A 17,756-nucleotide genomic window follows, 5' to 3' on the forward strand; every position below is an offset into this window, starting at 1 on the left:
GTGTGAAGTGCTTCTTTCTATACAATTAAGCAAATCCTCCATATCAGTTGCTGGATAATGATGTTTTATTGCCTATCACCTTTTTGAGTTCCATACATTTTGGACCCCAGGAAGACTAGCTAGTCGTGTAGGCGTCAGCTAATGATGTTCCTTATAATAAACTAAACTATACATTATATAATGGTGCATTCACATGCTCGTCAGATAGTCCCATTTCCTGAGTTGGGAAGTCGACTTTGGTGTGTTTTTGAGCTTCAAGTCAATGTGGAAACAACAAAGAAGATGCATTTTATTTTATTGCTCTGAGCGTCAAGTTGACAGCTGTTTCAAATACTTATTTCTAGTTTGAAGCTTTATATTATTGATTTTGTCCCAGACTTGTTGCTGCACCAGTACATTCCCTAAAACTTAATAATTAATAACTTTTCAAATGACATATTACAAATCACATGTGAGGAAATAATTGATATGCAATACATGAATTGATTCATTTTTTTACCTTCAACACAATATTTTCGTCTGCCACGTTACTGTGTAATATGACATCAACTCAGCAAATTGAGTAACAACATTTTTCCAGACTTTCCAACTTGTTGTTCCAACTTAAGGTGGGCGTTCATGTGATTTTTTCCTAGTCGGGAACTCATTTTTCCGATTATTCCGACACCTCTTGCAGCATATGTCAATGTCTTCTCTGGCATGCAAACTGTCGGCTGGTGTAAATTCCCTTTAGTGACTAAATTTTCACCTGCCAACACCTAAAACCAGGATTAGAATCATACAATCCCAAATGACATGCTGGTCAAAACTGATTTATAACATTTTTCCATTTTGTATCCTACATCTAAATATTTTCACTTCATCTGCACCAGTTTTCTGCTGAATAATTTGAAAATTAAGGAATGTACCAAAGAGACAGCTTGTTGAACACCCAATTTACAGTAGGGAAATTGACCTTTTCAAAGTCTCCAAAGATGGACTAGATCAAACATACTGGAAGTGCATGTTGTCGTGAAGTGACTGACTAACGAAGAAGTTTGATTTTATGAAGGAAGTATTGATCCTTTCTTAAAAGTATTGTTTGGCATTTTGGAAAATAGGCTTATTTACTTTCTTAGTGAGATGAGAAGGCAACACAGTTCTCAGTCTCATCTCAGTTAAATATGAAGCCAGGAGAGGGTTAGCTTAGCCTAGCATAAAGACTGGAAACAGGGGGAAACAGCTAGCCTGGATATGTCCAAAGGTAACATAGTTCTCCTACCAGCATCTAAATACTCACTAATTAACATTGGTTGATTAATAAATGAATGTAAAAATGACGAAGTTGTGGTTGTACTGCTTCCAGTCTTATGCTAAGCTATCCTGGCGACAGCTTTATATTTAACAGACAGATGGAGAAAAAAGGTTTGTAATGAAGTAGAAATATAGAATATTAAATGGAAATACTAAAGTTGTTAGGATTTGCTGTGTTTTCCCTGCTCCTCTTGTTTGTCTCCCCCACTGTTTGTCTCCCCTGTCTGTGTTCTGTGAGGCTGAGCGTGGCTATTCCAATTCCATTCACCTGCCTGTTCACTCAATCCCCTGGAAACCCTCAACACTGATTGCCATCTACTCCTACTGCAGTATTTAAACCGGTGTACCACTCCACTCTTTTCCAGTTCGTCATTATAACCTCAGTGGTAATGGTCGGCGCCTATCCTGCTTAACTTTTTGCTCGCTGTTTTTGCGTCCTACTTACCTGTCCTTTTTTTATCTGTTTTTGCTCTCAGCCCTACCACGCTTCACCTCCCTGCTGGCCTCGCCCAGCCTCAACCTGTCGACCACGATCTGCATCCTGACCACCACTCTCCACCCCGGCTGCCTGTCTCCACACCCAGCTTCCATTTTTGAGTCTACTTGTTGTTTTGTTTTGCAATAAACCATTTAAAGGAGTCTGCATTATAGGTTCAGTTTTGTTTGAAAGTGCAAGCTTAACAAAAGTAAAGTAAAATTATCTAGTAAAATCTACTTTAGTAGCACTTTAATAAATGTACTTTTTATTTAACACCATTGGCCTTATGTGTAGCTATGTCAGAAATAATAGCTCCAGTACTTGGATTTTGTAAGTACTTGTGAAAATACTTGCCAAGAATAAAACTGCCTATAGTCCAGAGTACTGCACCCTCAGCATTGGGAAAGGAGCTGCTACCTAATCCTAAACTATATGTGATTATTTGAGCTAATCAATAATCTTCAACTGCATACTGAGACAAGGTTAAACGGGAAACATCCTCCAAAAAATCCACAGTATAGGCTACCTTTTCCTCATGATATTTTAACTTCTATTATAAGTGATGAAGAATTATGACTGCCAACACCAATCAGAAGATGGGCAATGGGTGATGATCTCCCATCGTCATGTGTGGGCCAGAATATACAGCTAGCTGCTAACACCTCCGTGTACCTCAGTTTAAGACTTTAATCAGCAGTGGTATTTCACCCTCTGCAATGTGAGCAACTTCTCACCTCTCTTGTAAACTTTCGACAGGAAGATGAGACAGATTTTTATCAAACAAGCTTTTCTACCACCTCTGCTTGAGGGTTGGTGTTACCTACTTGATTCAGCATGTCTTGAGGCTGTGGGAGAATGTGTGTGTTCCCTTGTGTACAGTTACAGCTGGTATGAGCCCACAGAGCTCTAAATAAAGCTGGATTTGTCCCCAGTACACCCTCAGTCCCCAGTGTACCCTTTGTCACCCTCGTTTACCATGTCCTAAAAAGTATCAATAAAAAAAGGGCTATCGACTGCTGTCTGTCTGACTACCGCAGTCAGAATCAATAACTATCTGTATAATAAAAAAAAAACTTGGCTACGCTTCATATATGCTAGTGGTGGCACTACCTAAACTTTTTATAACCAGTCAACCCACAAGGTCAGTTGGCAGGAGACAACAGTGATGTCTGTATTCTCTTTGTGGTCAAACCAGTTACAAACTGCTGTAACCGTGTAAACTATGCAGTCTTTTTTTTATGCCAGTGAAGTATGAGGAAATTTTGCATATAACATGTAAGTCCCCTTTTAAGAAAAGCTGCTGGAGTTGTAGCCTGTAATAGATCTTCGCTCAAACCTGCACACCTTATTAGTTAGTCTTGCTATGCTTGTCAAGCTTTTCCTTCTTGTACACACGACACATTTTCACAATTACAGTGGCAAATTTCTTAGTAATTTGTTACACAGTTATGGGACTTTGAGTTGATAAAAGCAGGCTTCTCATTCCTAGCTGGCAACCGTTGTTTGTTAACCTCCTGACATGACAAGTGTCACTTGCAGATTATATCAGCAGTAGCTAGGTGTAGCTGTCTAATTAAGATAGAGCTTAAAGAGGTTGGGTCGTTCTGAAGTCTCGGTTGACGCTTTTAGAAAGCAGCTGAAGACACACTGGTTTCAACTCGCTTTTGTCTCATGTTTGTAATTTGGGTTTTTTAGTCTTTTAATCATCATTGGTATTGTATTTGTTTTTGCTTGTTTATTTTCTGTTTTGGTTCCTACTGTATTTTAACAAATGTCTTTTGTGTGAAGCACTTTGTGACTCTGTCTGTAAAAGGTGCTATATCAAATCAAATTATTATTATTATTACTATTATTATTATTATTATTATTATTATTAAAAACCTCATCTTTGACTGACTTAGGTTGCTTTCACACCTGAGCTGTTTGGTCCGTTTAAACCAAACCCTGAAGTGTTTCATCGGATAGTTTGGTTTGTTTAGGGTGGTGTAAAAGCTCATTCGAACTCTGGTCTCACTCCAAACTCGTAAAAACTACGGATGTTTGGGCAGTGGCTGTCAGCATTAGATACGACGCAAAAAGCGCCCGTCAGCGTGTGTGTAGAACGCACCGGGGAGAGAAGCAGCTACACAGCGTTTGAAGATGACATAGCATTAAGAGCGACTACGGTAGCGAGTAGTATGAAAGGCCCGAAAATCCGCATAGGGAGGTTGGTGGGGGTGGTGGATGGGTCAAACAACACAGGACTTTCACCCAGGAGACCGGGGATCATGTCCCGCTTGTCAAGTTTTCTAAAGCCAACCGTCCCATTATTCTTTTCCTAAACCCAACCGTCCCGTTCTTGTCCCGCGTGTCATGGAAACATAAGCCCACCCACAACCTTTTCCTTAAACTGTGTTGCATGTTTTAACAGTTATTTGCATGGTTTGGTGGATTTGCTGTGTTTTCTTAATTGTTTGTTGGACTGGGAATCAAGGTTATGAGAAGCAGCTGTGATTGCCCGGACCACACCCCTTCCACAGCTCAGGATTGGCCACAGGATAGTATGACGTGCTTGTTGTAAAGATGAATATGAAACAGTTCCAGAGGACAAGGAGGATAAACAAAAAGAACTTACGGGTGTGACCGGCTGGAGGAAAGTTTTTGTTTTCAGTACTTTTTATGCTGTACAAAAGTTTTATTTTAACCCTCCTGTTGTCCTCGGGTCAAATTTGACCCATTTTCAAAAAGTTTCTATACATAAAATGTGGGTTTCTTTCAACCAAATTGTCAAAGAAAATAACGTGGATGGTTCCATACAACGCTCTTTAAAAGTCAAATGAATCAGTTCACTACTTTCATTGAATTTGGGTGTTTTATTCAATTTTATAGCATTTGAAAAAAAAAATGACAAAAGAACGTTGAGAAAAAGTGATACAAATGTCAGAAAAAGCTTCAAAAACGCGAAATTCCAAAAAGTGAAAGTGACGAAAATATGTTATAAATATGGTGTTGATCCATTATTTCTGAGATCAGGAAGTCTCTTGAATTTCAGCAAATTTCACTCGGATATTCTGTTTAAGTACCAGGCTACCGTTTCGACCGTGTGTTCACAATGCTTGGTGCATTTGAAAAAGTGCAGTCTGAATGCAAACTGAACCAAATGAGAAATGCAACAATGTTGCAACTACACCCACGATCTATAGGTGTGAAAAGTGACCTCAATGATCTTTCCAGATGACTCATTTTAAAACTGGCATCTTATAAAAGGTTGCTAAATCATACCCACCAAACCAAATGAGAACTAATCAAGCCAATGCCTACTACACAAGTGTCAACACTTAGGTTAGCAGCTAGCTAACATTAGCTATGAAGGGTTAAGGTTAGGTTTGGGTGATCTTACCCTAACCCCCTAACCCTAAGAAGCCGTTACACACCAGGGCGCATGACGAATAAATGACACGAAAATGCGAAATAATCGCCTGCGAATAATGTGCAAATTTAGCAAATGGTCAATTGTTTTGGATTCTCTGCACAAACTAATTGAAGGAAAGGTATGAATATAACCAAACATTGCATTTTCCATCCTCCATGCTGGTTTGTTTGGAAAAAATAAACGGCTTTGATCAACTTTATCCCCCGTCGCCGTCTCAGTACAGCTTCCTATTTCCAGTCTTATTATATCACCAGTGGTGCCTTTGTGTTATATCTTTTCATCTCACTTGCCGTTGTGACAGCTGGGTGAGAGGAAAGATCCTGCTGGGTACCATCATGTAACACAGATGTGGCTACGCTTACTTGCATGTTTTGTCTCCCCGAAAACATGCTTTCATAAACTGATGAGAATGTAACACAAGGCCTGTTTGTAGTCTGCAGAAAGGTCAGAAACTTCAATGTCATAGCATATTTATATTGGTTACACTGAGCTGAGCCCCACATGAAATGCATGAGATGGTGTTATCATATTGTTGTTTAAATGGACTTTATTGAACATAAGGTGATGGCATACAAATCAGGGCTAAGTCTTTATGGTCAGCGCATAACAAGTCACAGTCAGCATGTCACACATTTACCCCCAGGGTCCTGACCAGTGGTGCAGCTTGTTGCATAATCAAGCATGGCAGGACAGTGACATTAATTAAGGAGACAGGAACTACGCACACATCCATAATCTGAGCGAAGAGAGAGTGAGGGAGTCCGTGGAGGTAAATGTACACCTCTGCAGTACGCAGTCAATAGATCTGACGTTGCACTTCTGAGTGATTGACAACCAGGGGGAAATCTAACCTCTAGTCAAGGACAGTGAAGTCCATTTCCACAGAGGAAGGGATGCATCAACCTACTGTACTTAATCTCATTCAGTCAGGATAGACTGACAACAATGAGTTTCACCACTTGAGGTTGTATTAAATATGGGTTCAGTGCTGCTGGGACACAGGTTGAGGTCTACAATCCTGGCTTGGTCGCTTAAAGGTCACCCTTTGTTGTTATGATGGTATTTTATTCTCAACATTTCTGTCACTCTTGGTAGGGATGTGTGTTTTTGAATGTAGGCCACATGGACCCAATCACAATATTTGTTTATAATAACTTACAGGTAGAAAAGTGCGTCCTGCGTCACATATCTCCGCAATTCAAGTCAACTGCCATTTGTCTACCCAGAAGGGAATTTGCATTAGCATGATGTCACGGTGATTTGGTCTACATGTTTAATGATTGGGTCATATGGTGTTGATCAATCATGTGACAACACATCTGTGGTTGCTTATGGAGTTCTTTGTGTGTTGTTGTTAATAGCCCTGATACAGAACACTGTGTCACTCATCGTCGTTTCTGTTGACTATAAACCATTTCTGCAGTTGGAGCTTTCAATGCCAGAAGTTACTGTTTTCATTTTCGCTTGTGTGACTGGTGATTCACTTTTTGTAGCAACGTGTGTTTTTCCGGGTTCTTCCCGCGAGTCACGGAAACGTAAGCCCACCCACAAGCTTTTCCTTAACCTAACTGCGTCAAAAGGGACGCAAATATTCCTGACCAAGCGCGTTTCGTTAAAGCACGTTATATGACGCTAAAGGAGACTTTTAGCATCAATAACAACGACAAAGGCACCTGACCAAGCGTCCCTATTTTACGAGATGGGAATAAGAATGTGTTGGTTTTGCATCCCTTGAGTCCTTAATTCAGACCAAGAGGGACAATTGTAAAAAAAATAAAGGCCAGGGGAGAGTTGCGTTGGTTTAAACTGGATTTAAAGAAGATTGTTAGGTGGATAAATTGGAGTGCAGTTTTGTTCCTTAACCTGAATGCAGGGGCCCTACTGCATTCAACTATCAATCCATGTTGTTTCCTGCTATTCGCTGCCGTTCCTTTTGAAAACATTCTGTAAACGATAAAGTAAAAAAGCAACATGAATGACATATTCATTTCATATCTGCTTCTAGTGCTAAACTCCTTATGTCCACTTGTGCACAATCTAGAAGTCATCAGTTCAAAGATAGTACTCAGGAAGCCCTCCATTTAGCACTAAGCGTTTTTCAAACTGTGAGTAAGAATGGCCCACGTAAACATTTCAACAGCAAATTTCCTCAGTAATATCCTGTCCTCGGTCTTCTTTGCAATTTATGTAAACATCCACTTCTCAAGAAGAGTGTTTCACCGACAAGTCCACTGACTGAAGTGTGATCCATCATATTCTCTCTTATTGTTTGATTAGGAAATAAATGTTTCAACACACTCTGGTCTTTAACCTGGCAATATATACAATGGATAGATCTAATTTAAACAAATGTGTTACATTTCACAACCTACTCCTTTGTATAAAGCGCTTGCTAGTGTGTACTTTATTTCCTAGACATAATAGTAATAACAAACACTGACCCTGTGTGTGACTCTCAAACCTCTACAGGCAAAGTCACTGTGTAATTCAATCAATAGGTTGAAGCTAAAAGAAAATAATTTGGGAATTATATTGGTTATTGTGTATATTCTTGAAAAATTGTTTAAATTCTTCAAAAATGCTTCCCATAAATAGAAATTTCAATTGCTGCGGGTGCAGCCAGGACACTTTGGGACAACAGGATATTTGCCTCAAACATCAACAACAGTGTTTTTACATGTTAATCCACGGGGATGATGGTGGCCAGAGGATATGTCAATAAACAAAAGTAAAAATGCAAATATTCGTTCTATTTAGTTTCCCACGACGAAAAGGACAAAAACAACCATTTGTCCATGAAGCCTCAATAGTAATCGACTTCCATTGTGGCCTCTTTGTTTCTAAAATCACACTATATTCAAATGTCAATTACGTCTACTGCTTTGATAAAAATAGTATCTTAAATTGATTCCTACAAACAAAATAGCACGGTGTAAAGCCACAGCAATTAAAATATCACATTGGATATTCCTGATCACACATAGCTTTTTAGTGAGTATAAATACATGCAAAAAGAAACCTGACGAGTCTGTCCTCCTGCAGCTCAGTATGATTCTGCATTACGTATGAAAAGTCCCCATACAGTGGCTCTAACTGTAATGAGATCATGGGATTATCCCTGTTAACTGCAGGGTCATGCTGCTGCTGCTGCTGCTGCTGAACCAAACTATCTCAGACAATTAAACTGTGGGTCATTACAGACTGTCAAGACATATGGAGCATTCACTGACACTATGTTCAGCATCTGTTTATGTTTCGTGAATTACTCATTTCTGTCGCTGACAGGATGGATAATGATGAATGTGCATTTTGTGTGTCCGTTTTAAACCCATAATCCACAATCATTTTGATCATCATCCGGCAAAGCAATGATGATGTTTTTTCCAACAGCATTTTATGAGCTTAGCCAATAGCATTGCAAGTAGACCCACTTCTCCATCCAACGGTGTTTCAAATATTAAGTCTAATTTTGGCTCAGAGATTCCAACTTTTGTTATGAAAAACATGCATGTGTTTGCTCTGAGGGTTAAATCAGTTTTTTTTTTTTCTTTAGTGCCTTTGACAATCTTTTTAGCTAATGTGTCTTTTCCTGCTCATGCTGACTAAACATGCATTTCATAGTCAAAACAAAGTTTTCAGTGGTACATCTTTTTTGTTTTAGTGCTGAAGTGCTGAAAAATAACTCTCCTAGCGTAACATTAAATCTGTAAACCTACACAATGTGCCTACAATGTTTATCATCCTGCACCTTTAAAAATATGCCTGGGACTGGGAAGCCAGTGAGGGATTACATTCTTGTCTCTGCAGCAGTAACTCGTATTGGTCTGTAGGGGCACTTGTACAGATTAGGATTAAATCTTAGCATGAATTTCTGTGCATTTTCCACTCTCTCACTGACTCGCAGGTGAAAAGGAACAGCTAGTGGCCGGGTTGGCTCAGTGGGTAGAGCAGACGCACATGTACTGAGAGGTTTATGCCTTGATGCAGAGGTCCAGAGTTTGAATCTGACCTGTGATGATTTCCTGCTTGTTTTCCCCCCCTTTCTCACCTAGCTCTCCTGTCAAAAATGAAAGGCGGAAAAAAAATTGATACCCTACCCAGGCCAACAAGGAACATAGTGGCTCGATGGTGTTTTTTGCCTCCAACAGGCAGCTAACCCTAACCTTAACACTAAACATAACCATTGCCACGCCGCCTGGGAGGAGACGTTGGGGGCAAAAAACACCAAAGACCAAAATAGTGTTAGGTCTCGGATGACATTAATGCTAATTGTGTCTGGATTCCACTGACATCTTGCTGACAAGTTGAACCCTTGCCACTGGACGTTATAACTCAATTGGCGTGGCGTTTTCAAGCTGGAAATGTAAAACCTATGAGTTCCTGTTCACCATTAATCAGAACTCAAGACTCAAGACTTCAGCATTCCAAGCAACAGGTGTATCCAATTTATTATGGACAACCGTGAACATAAAACACTATCTGTGTTACATTTCCTCTTTTATTTCTGGATTTTTAACTTGTGAAGTCACTGTAGCCATAAAAATCTGAACTATAACCCCTTCATCAGAGAGCTGGTAACTGAGTTTTGGCTATCACAGTCCATGCGAAAGCCATAGTTTGTTGTAAGGTCCCTAATGCTGATATCTCCTGACTAACATGACAGTATTTTCTAATTGGGGGTTGATAGCAGAGGGGTGTGTCACCTTCAGAGGCCGCATGTCCCCACTTGCATCGTACAGCTTAGGAATATATAACCTTAGTATATATAACCTTATCTAGGTCACCTACACAGAGCCTCCTCCCCCTCCATGCTCTGCTGATAAGAAGAATGAGTCTATTCAGTGAGGCTATCAGGCTGGCACTTTGCTTAGTGAGAGTGAGCCAAACCTGTACCAGTTCCAGCCATTTTGTCTGTTTGATTGTTGGGACTCTCTCTCTCTCTCTCTCTCTCTCTCTCTCTCTCTCTCTCTCTCTCTCTCGCTCTTTGTCCCTCACTTTTTCTCACACACACAAGGACACAAACTTTTTTAGGTGGAGAGACGTTTCGCCTGAATAGATAACAACAGTCAGTTATTCACGTTCTCATTCCTTCCTTCCTTTGTTCCCTTATTTCCCAGTCACTCAGCCGAAAAAAAAAAAAAAACTTTTCTTGTTCTTTATGCCATCCACTAATTTCCCCCTTTCATTGCTCCTCCTGACCACTGTCAAATTAATTCATCCATGGGCCGGATTTCTGTTCATGCTCCTGTGCTCTCTCTTTCTCATAGTGGCTAGCATTACTCATGGGAGTAGGGTTTCCTGTAGAGCTGCGGGAGGTCATTTCTCTCACGTTACCACCTGTTAGTGCTTGTGAAGGTAGATAAATGTGCCGATGTTACGGCAACATTTGCAGCTCTGTAAAAAGTCCTTGACAATGTTACAGATATGATAAGGTATTATTATTATTTTAAGTGGGAGTGATTTTTGATAGTGATAGTAATCAAATGTAAGTGGTTGGACCATGACCGCCATTAGTATTTAAAGGTGTGTATGTATTTGTTTTAAATTATGTATTAATGTGTGTTTGGTTTACTTTTCTCTTGAATTGTTATCAGGAGATGTTGTTACATAACCTGGCGTGCCAGATGGTTATTTACACAAAACCATCTAAGAAGTCGTCATTGGAAACTGTTTGGGAAAGGGCAGGCACTTTAAAAAAACAAAACCTGCCGATGTTGTTGATACCAACATCTCAACATCTGTCACCACACCACCATTTCGACCAAACACCACAACAATATTTCTAAAGACTCCCTTTCATTTCAGAGGAACACTTGTCTGGCGCCATGCAGATAAGGAAAGAAGTTCCTTGAATGTAAACAGCAGTGCAGAGAAAGATCATGCCATTGATAGACCAGCATAACTTCAATAGGAGCCTCTAAAGGCAGAGGAAATGTGTTCCTCAACATGTGGTGATGAGGTGATAAAGTGCAACAGCCGTGGCCCTCATCACCTTTCAAACGGGCCCGAGATGGCAGAGATTCTGGAAGTCCCAAGACAGGTGATACACATGTGGCATTATCTAATATATTCACAGCAAATGCATACCTAAATGGAGCCATAATTAATGACATGCCTGGTAAGCTTCTTTGGGATAATGACAATTTGCACCCTTTCAATCAAAGAGTGCAGAGAGAAGAACTGGATTTTTTCAGTTTATGCAAATGACCCTCAGCAATTAGAATGGGTACTGTGCATTTCGACACTCTCTTGTAAAGATTAAGTTCGTAATCTGCTTCACCAGATATGTTCTGGAGGAAACATACTGTAATTACTGCATGGATCAAATTTACTACCAAGATTATTATTATTTTTACAATCAAGTGAGTCTGACACATTTATGCTGCACAGAACTCATAGAGATAAGGCTGTGGGTGGATGGTTGGGTGCACAAAGACCAGGATTTGTAACCTTCCATCTCATGTGTTGTAGGTTTGAGGCTACTAAAGCCTTGTGTTAAGGTTATTAAGGCAAAGGCTATGGTTTTGGTTGAAGATTGAGAAAGTCCTGTCTCATGCTTCCAGTCAGTGGAGATTTATTTGATATTTAATCAAGACCATGATCTCTTACACTCCATGACAAAGTATAAAATAGTAATCATGCTTTATTATTGGGAAGATATGCTTAAAACATGTCACTTCAATTAGTTATCAATAAACATAATTCTTAGGAAAAGGGGTTGATCCATTCCATGAACCGTCCCTGCCCGTTCTTTTTAATCTGCCCCCGCTTCTGTTCTTCTTTGGAATCATTACGTCAACTCTCACCCAGACACATTGTGGTCGTCAATATCACACAAACTGAAACCTTTGAGAAAGCTGGGTATTTTGTTCTCAGGCATGTGTGCACAGTGGGTTTCACATTAAATATGGCATCAGGAGAGCTAAGGTTCTTGTTAAAGCAACACTATGCTCGCGCGGCTGTAGTTCCAATGAGACAACCTGTAGGGGGACCGAAGAGGGAAAAGTTACATAGTGTTGCTTGAAATGCATTGACTCTGACTTTCGGTCTCTTTCCCACGGACTATGTGGAAGATGGATGGACTGAGTTGCCATCTGACATGTGATTGTCATCAAAGATATATTGAGCAGATTCTTGCAAAACTACAGACACGTGCTTTGAGAACTTGAGAATGCATTCAATTGAATTGCATAGGTGTTGCTTGGGAAGCACAGTTGTTAAATCAGACAGAAGGGAGTGGAAAGGAATACAAACCTACTTGAATATAATGCTTAAGAAATGTCCCTTGGGCACCTGGGTAGCTCAACTGGTAGAGCAGCAACAGGTTTACTCATTGTCACAGCGGCCGCAGGTTTGACTCCGCCCTGAATGAATGGAAGCAGACAATTTGTGTGGTTATGCAATTATGTAATTATGTAATGGTTAATGGTTTACCGGGTTATTCTTGTTCATAACGCTGACAGAATTAATATGTAACAGTAGTGACAGCCTGAGCTCAGGCCATATTTTGAATTTAATACAATATTTTAAATGAGCAGCCGTCAATTTGTTTACAAAACTGTGTTCATGCTGTAAAGAACTGCAACCTAATCTGATGCTTCAAGGGGTGTGGCTGTCTTTGTGGCCCCTGTTGGTTTTGTGATAACATACTGTTACTCTGATAACGTACTGTACTGTACGTTCTTTTTGAGGAGACTACTGTGTGAGAGGGAAAACGACCACCTAAATCTAAATGAACTGACCACATGTCCCCAAATGTGCTTTGTTTGATTTTACTACATGTATTTGACATCTACTGTAAATGATTATTTTGCCTTTGATCTAATTTTTCAACTGTTTTCTGTCCCTGAACCACATACCCACAGGAACATACTAACCATCTTAGAAATAGGTGAAGAAACAATCTCACCACTAGTTCCATGTTTTGGAGCTTCCTGAGCAGATAGAGTTTATGAAGTCGTCGTGGAATTTCTACTTTTAATCTCAACTTTAATCCGACATGGACATGTCTTGAAAGTGGCCTCAAAAATGAAAATTTGAACATCTACAATTCCCTGACAAGTTGCCAAACTTGCTGAGTAAGATCCCATGATTTGATTGACAGCTTCGCCGCTACTAAATGGTGAGATCATTTTGTCAAATTCTGTTTGCCATCACCGAGACCAAACGCAATGGAAAATCTGTAAAATATTTTCTGTCACTTTTTTAATCATGTGTAAAATGTCATTTTAAGCACAAAGGTACTTCAATCTCTTCATTCTGCATCAACACACTGCCATGCATTGGTTATATAACAGTGGCTGAAGTATGCTCACACTACAAGAGATACTGCAGCATGTCTGTGCAGTGTAGCAAAAACTAAATGCAACTGAAGTGTCATGTACCACAGTCCCTCGCCTGCAGGTCCTGTGGCTGTACAAGAGAATACAAAGTGACAGCTTCATTGTAAATCTGACAAATCGCTGGACTCGAGGAAGACCTCAAGGGTCAAGATGATGATAGTTTGTGTGGAAGTGAATGGGAGGCAGAAAAAGAGGCAGAAAGAGAAAGGTAGATTAAGCTGCATCACCAGCTGAACATAACCTCTCTCCCTGCCCACGGTTGGGCCCACAGCAGGTTTATTGTTCTGTTTATTCTCTGAGATTGTGCAGCCTGATGCAGTGACTGACTGTTGACACCAAGGTCAGCATAGTTCTCCACATAGGCTCTACCTTTTGAGATGAGAATATGTTTTCCATAATCTAATGCACCGGATCTCTTGTGCACAATATGCAAAGGTATTTCAAAATGAGCATCAACAGTTTGCTAACTGCTCTTTTGTTTTTAACCATTTAAGCAATATTTTATGTGACGATAGCATCAAACGGATATGTTTCACTTGCTGACAATTAAAGGTGCCCTGGAGTTTATGACCACTAGTGGCCTTATTGAGTAATGCTAGCCATAAAACATGAAGAAAACAGGAAACTATAAACAACAAACTCCAAGAGTGCAGACCTCGGCCAAGGCCAATCCACTACAAAAATGTTATTGGGTTCATCCTTGGTCCATGCTACATTGTTCATCAAGAAAATTGGACCAGTAATTTTTCCGTAATCCTGCTGACAGACAAATAAACCGAACTGAAAGTATAAGCTCCTTGGCTTGGTTGGTTTATGAATGACCTAATAACTAATGTTTTAGGGCATTTTTACCTCAGCTGGAAACAACTTCTCAATTAGCTGGTTCTGCGTATCAAATTGGCAAATCTCCTACTTTGCGTTCATATGGAATATTATTTGTATTTCAAGATGCGATTAACCCTTTTTCATGAGCGTACTAGCCTGCTCATGCACCATTGAAAAAACATTTTTGGATAGAAAAGCAAAAAGGGATGCTTGAAAATGGGTTAATCACAAATTATATAACAGCAGAACAGCAGAACTGTGTGTTTCCCCTCTGCTGCCTCAATGAGTTGTTCTGATGTATTTGCAGATAATGATGATTGCTGTTAGTTATCATGCTGTAATACCCAGAGGCATTAGGAAGCTGGTAAGGCTGGGTGTTGTTTTCTATCGCTGTGCCTCATGTGGGATGCTGTTACCAATTCTGCTGCATAAGCCTGCTGACCTGATTTCATTGTTTGGGTGCTCGTTTTTAAATTTTTGACCCACACACACACTGCTTTATGAGTATTTTCGCAGGGCATATTTAATGCTAACTCAGGCCAATTCATTCATGGACCTGCATGATATTTCTCTGACCTACACATCTGCCACAACAGCCCTCTTATCTGCCCAGCTTTAACACCAGATACTGACTCTGTAAGCATGTCGGTAATACAAACAAAAATGCCCTCATCATTTGAAGCAAAAACAGAGAGGCCGGCTCTCCATCACACTTCCTCCCCAGTGAGCTCAAAAGGGGGCGGTTGACTGGCCTCTTTCTGCAATCAGCACCCGCACATCAAACTGATGTACAAATAACGTGGGAGACGAGGGAACAGGTTTATCATAACAAATTCCACATGTATCTTTTTGTACATCACACAGTGCATGGAGTGGCCATCAGATATTACAGGTTCATGGGATGCAGAGACACATGTATAAATAGGGGGTGGACAAAATAAAATAAACTCTATGAACAGCATTTAAATCTGCAATACCTGATTATGAGTATAGTGTACAGTGTTTGGGAATAAAGCTTGATTTATTGTTTTTGCCACAAAATGTAAAAAGGTTAGATATTGTGTGGAACCTTCAGCATTTTTCTTTTATCAGTGTATTGTTATTTTGGTGGTAATGTCTGTTATGCCACAAAAGAGCTCTCTTGGATGCCCGTATAGATAAAACGTGATAAAGTGCCTTCTAGGTTGGCCCGATGAGCAAGAAAATGTAAGTAAGTGCCCTTTAGGGTGCCCTTCCAGTGTGAAAAATGGGATGCAGTGCCATATAGGAGCCTGAACTGCCACGTGTCTATTTATTGTCTAGTTAGACCTGTTTGAGACACAGTCCTCAAAGAAGGTTACTTTGCTCATAGTCTATATCCTTGACGTTCCACTTCCACTGTTGCTGATGGAAAATCCTCCGGATTTCACTCATTTAGGCCAGATTAGAGTTGAAGATCTTTGCCAGGGCCGGGCTCGGGCTTGCGCTCCGGGTTGCGTGGTAAATGAGCGGTCAGGTGATGCGTTTCGATTAGCGCGAAAATGGATGCTTAGGAGGTGAAACAGAGGCTGGCCTCTGGAGGACTTATTTTATTTCTTTGTTCCAATTTCCAAGTGACCTATAGCCTACGTTAGTCATGAATACATAATGTTAAAAAATTTATAAATGACTCATTCTTGACGAAAGACAAAAGAGCTCATTTTTTTTTCTCTCCCTTTTCCGCCGAGTGGTGCGTGTGCCCACTCGCGGTGTGAAGCACGTGTCCACGCTATTCTCCGACATGTATTCTAATCACTGCTGATAGACGGCCTTTTGTACAGTCGGGCTTTAAACAAGTTCGGGCTTTTAAAAAGCTGTCAATCAAAATGTACTTGTTGGGCTCTAGGCCGGATATCCGTTGCCTTGGGCTTCCTTTGTGTTGGCATTTTAAACTCCGGTGGATTTCTGAGGACTATGGTTAACCTTCTCTCAGATCTCTGCAGGGGAAATCCAGACAGCTAGCTAGACTATGTGTCCAATCAGAGTTTTCTGTTACGACTAAAACAACTTTTAAACGTACACATGTTCCACCAAAACAAGTTCCTTCTGAGGCTATTTTGCAGCGGCACCGCGGCTTTTCTCCGGCGCTTAGCACCGCCCAAGACGATTGTGATTGGTTTAAAGAAATGCCATTAAACCTCCAACCTCCAATCATTGCAAAACAATTGTAACTTGAATGTTTGTTCAATTTTAATTAATCTATTCTTAATAAATTAATCCTAAAATTCAAAATCCTTTCTAGTTTCCCATTACATAAGCTCTAAACTGCACAAAATGTCTATTTTCAAAAATAGACATCAAAATTTGATCTCGATAAAATATGTTTTAAAAAAAAAAAGGAACAAAAGTGCAGTCAAGCATTGTTTCCTACAGCATATCAATAAAGGTGCATAAACATAATGAATATCCAATAAATAAGGGAAAACTTGTTCTTACCTTTTAACAAGCTAAATGGTTGTTTCAAAGGCTAATATTTTGAGTAACCACAAAGCTCTGTTTTTAGGTTTACAGGGATTACATCCAATTATCTGCTTTCACACTGGAAGGGGAATTATCCAGTGTTTTCCTAAAGATGATTATGAGTGAACAGAGGTCTGCATTTATCAACAATTAAGACAGCTTCACTTGTATTAATTCAAGGGTGGTTTGCACCTGATTGTTCTTGGGAATTTAACCTGATCCAACACAGCATTCCTTCATTGCTGAATATTTCTGTAAGAAACAATGAAAACTGTTATGTAATAGTTTGCTGAGCTGGCGACTGTCTCGTGTGGTGTCAAGGTCATTTATAAAATCCTTTCTTAGAAAGTAGATCTCATTATCTCAATATAGCACACAACAGCTTTAATCCAAAGCCTCAAACACACAGTCACTCTGTGAGACTGCATGCTCACTGACCATTAAATATCTTAAGCCGACAGGTTTAATACAGTTTAAATTTTCACCTCAGACTTTAAACGTGAGGCTGTCAGTCAAACAGGTCTTTGGCTCGTATGAGTTTCCCAAAGACCTCAAGCCTTTTAGCAATCATGCATCTAGTCTCGCATTGCCAGGCCAGGTGGGTCTGGCTAGTCCAGACAGCAATCTGGGATGGGAGAAAAACATGCTCTGGTTTATTGGCATTTCTTTAAACCAACCACAATCGTATAATAAATAATACATTTCCTCAAGTGATGTCATTTGAGTCAGTGTCGGTTGGGGCTGAAGACTGCAAGTTTGAAAATGAAACTAATCTCAGGGTGTGGAGTTACAAAGAAGTGACTTCACCAGAGCTCTGCAGCCCGCTCCTCATCTCTGCTTGAGGCTAACAGCTTGAGGCTACTACCGTAACACACATCTCAGACCAAACTGTCAGCGATCAAGTTGCAGTGTAGGTAATGTAGGCACC

General features: G+C 40.1%; 1 long non-coding RNA gene across 1 annotated transcript; it reads right to left on the reverse strand.

Annotated features, from left to right (window-relative positions):
• Window positions 1-11,794: 11,794 nt before the first annotated feature.
• LOC144536883 (uncharacterized) lies at window positions 11,795-12,539 on the reverse strand. The gene is made up of 2 exons (XR_013503783.1): window positions 12,442-12,539; window positions 11,795-12,163 (listed from the first exon to the last, which is right to left on the reverse strand). It is a non-coding gene; the product is annotated as an uncharacterized LOC144536883 (long non-coding RNA).
• Between the last annotated feature and the right edge of the window lie 5,217 nt (window positions 12,540-17,756).

Source organism: Sander vitreus, chromosome 22, assembly GCF_031162955.1.
Source record: "Sander vitreus isolate 19-12246 chromosome 22, sanVit1, whole genome shotgun sequence".
Taxonomy (NCBI): domain Eukaryota; kingdom Metazoa; phylum Chordata; class Actinopteri; order Perciformes; family Percidae; genus Sander; species Sander vitreus.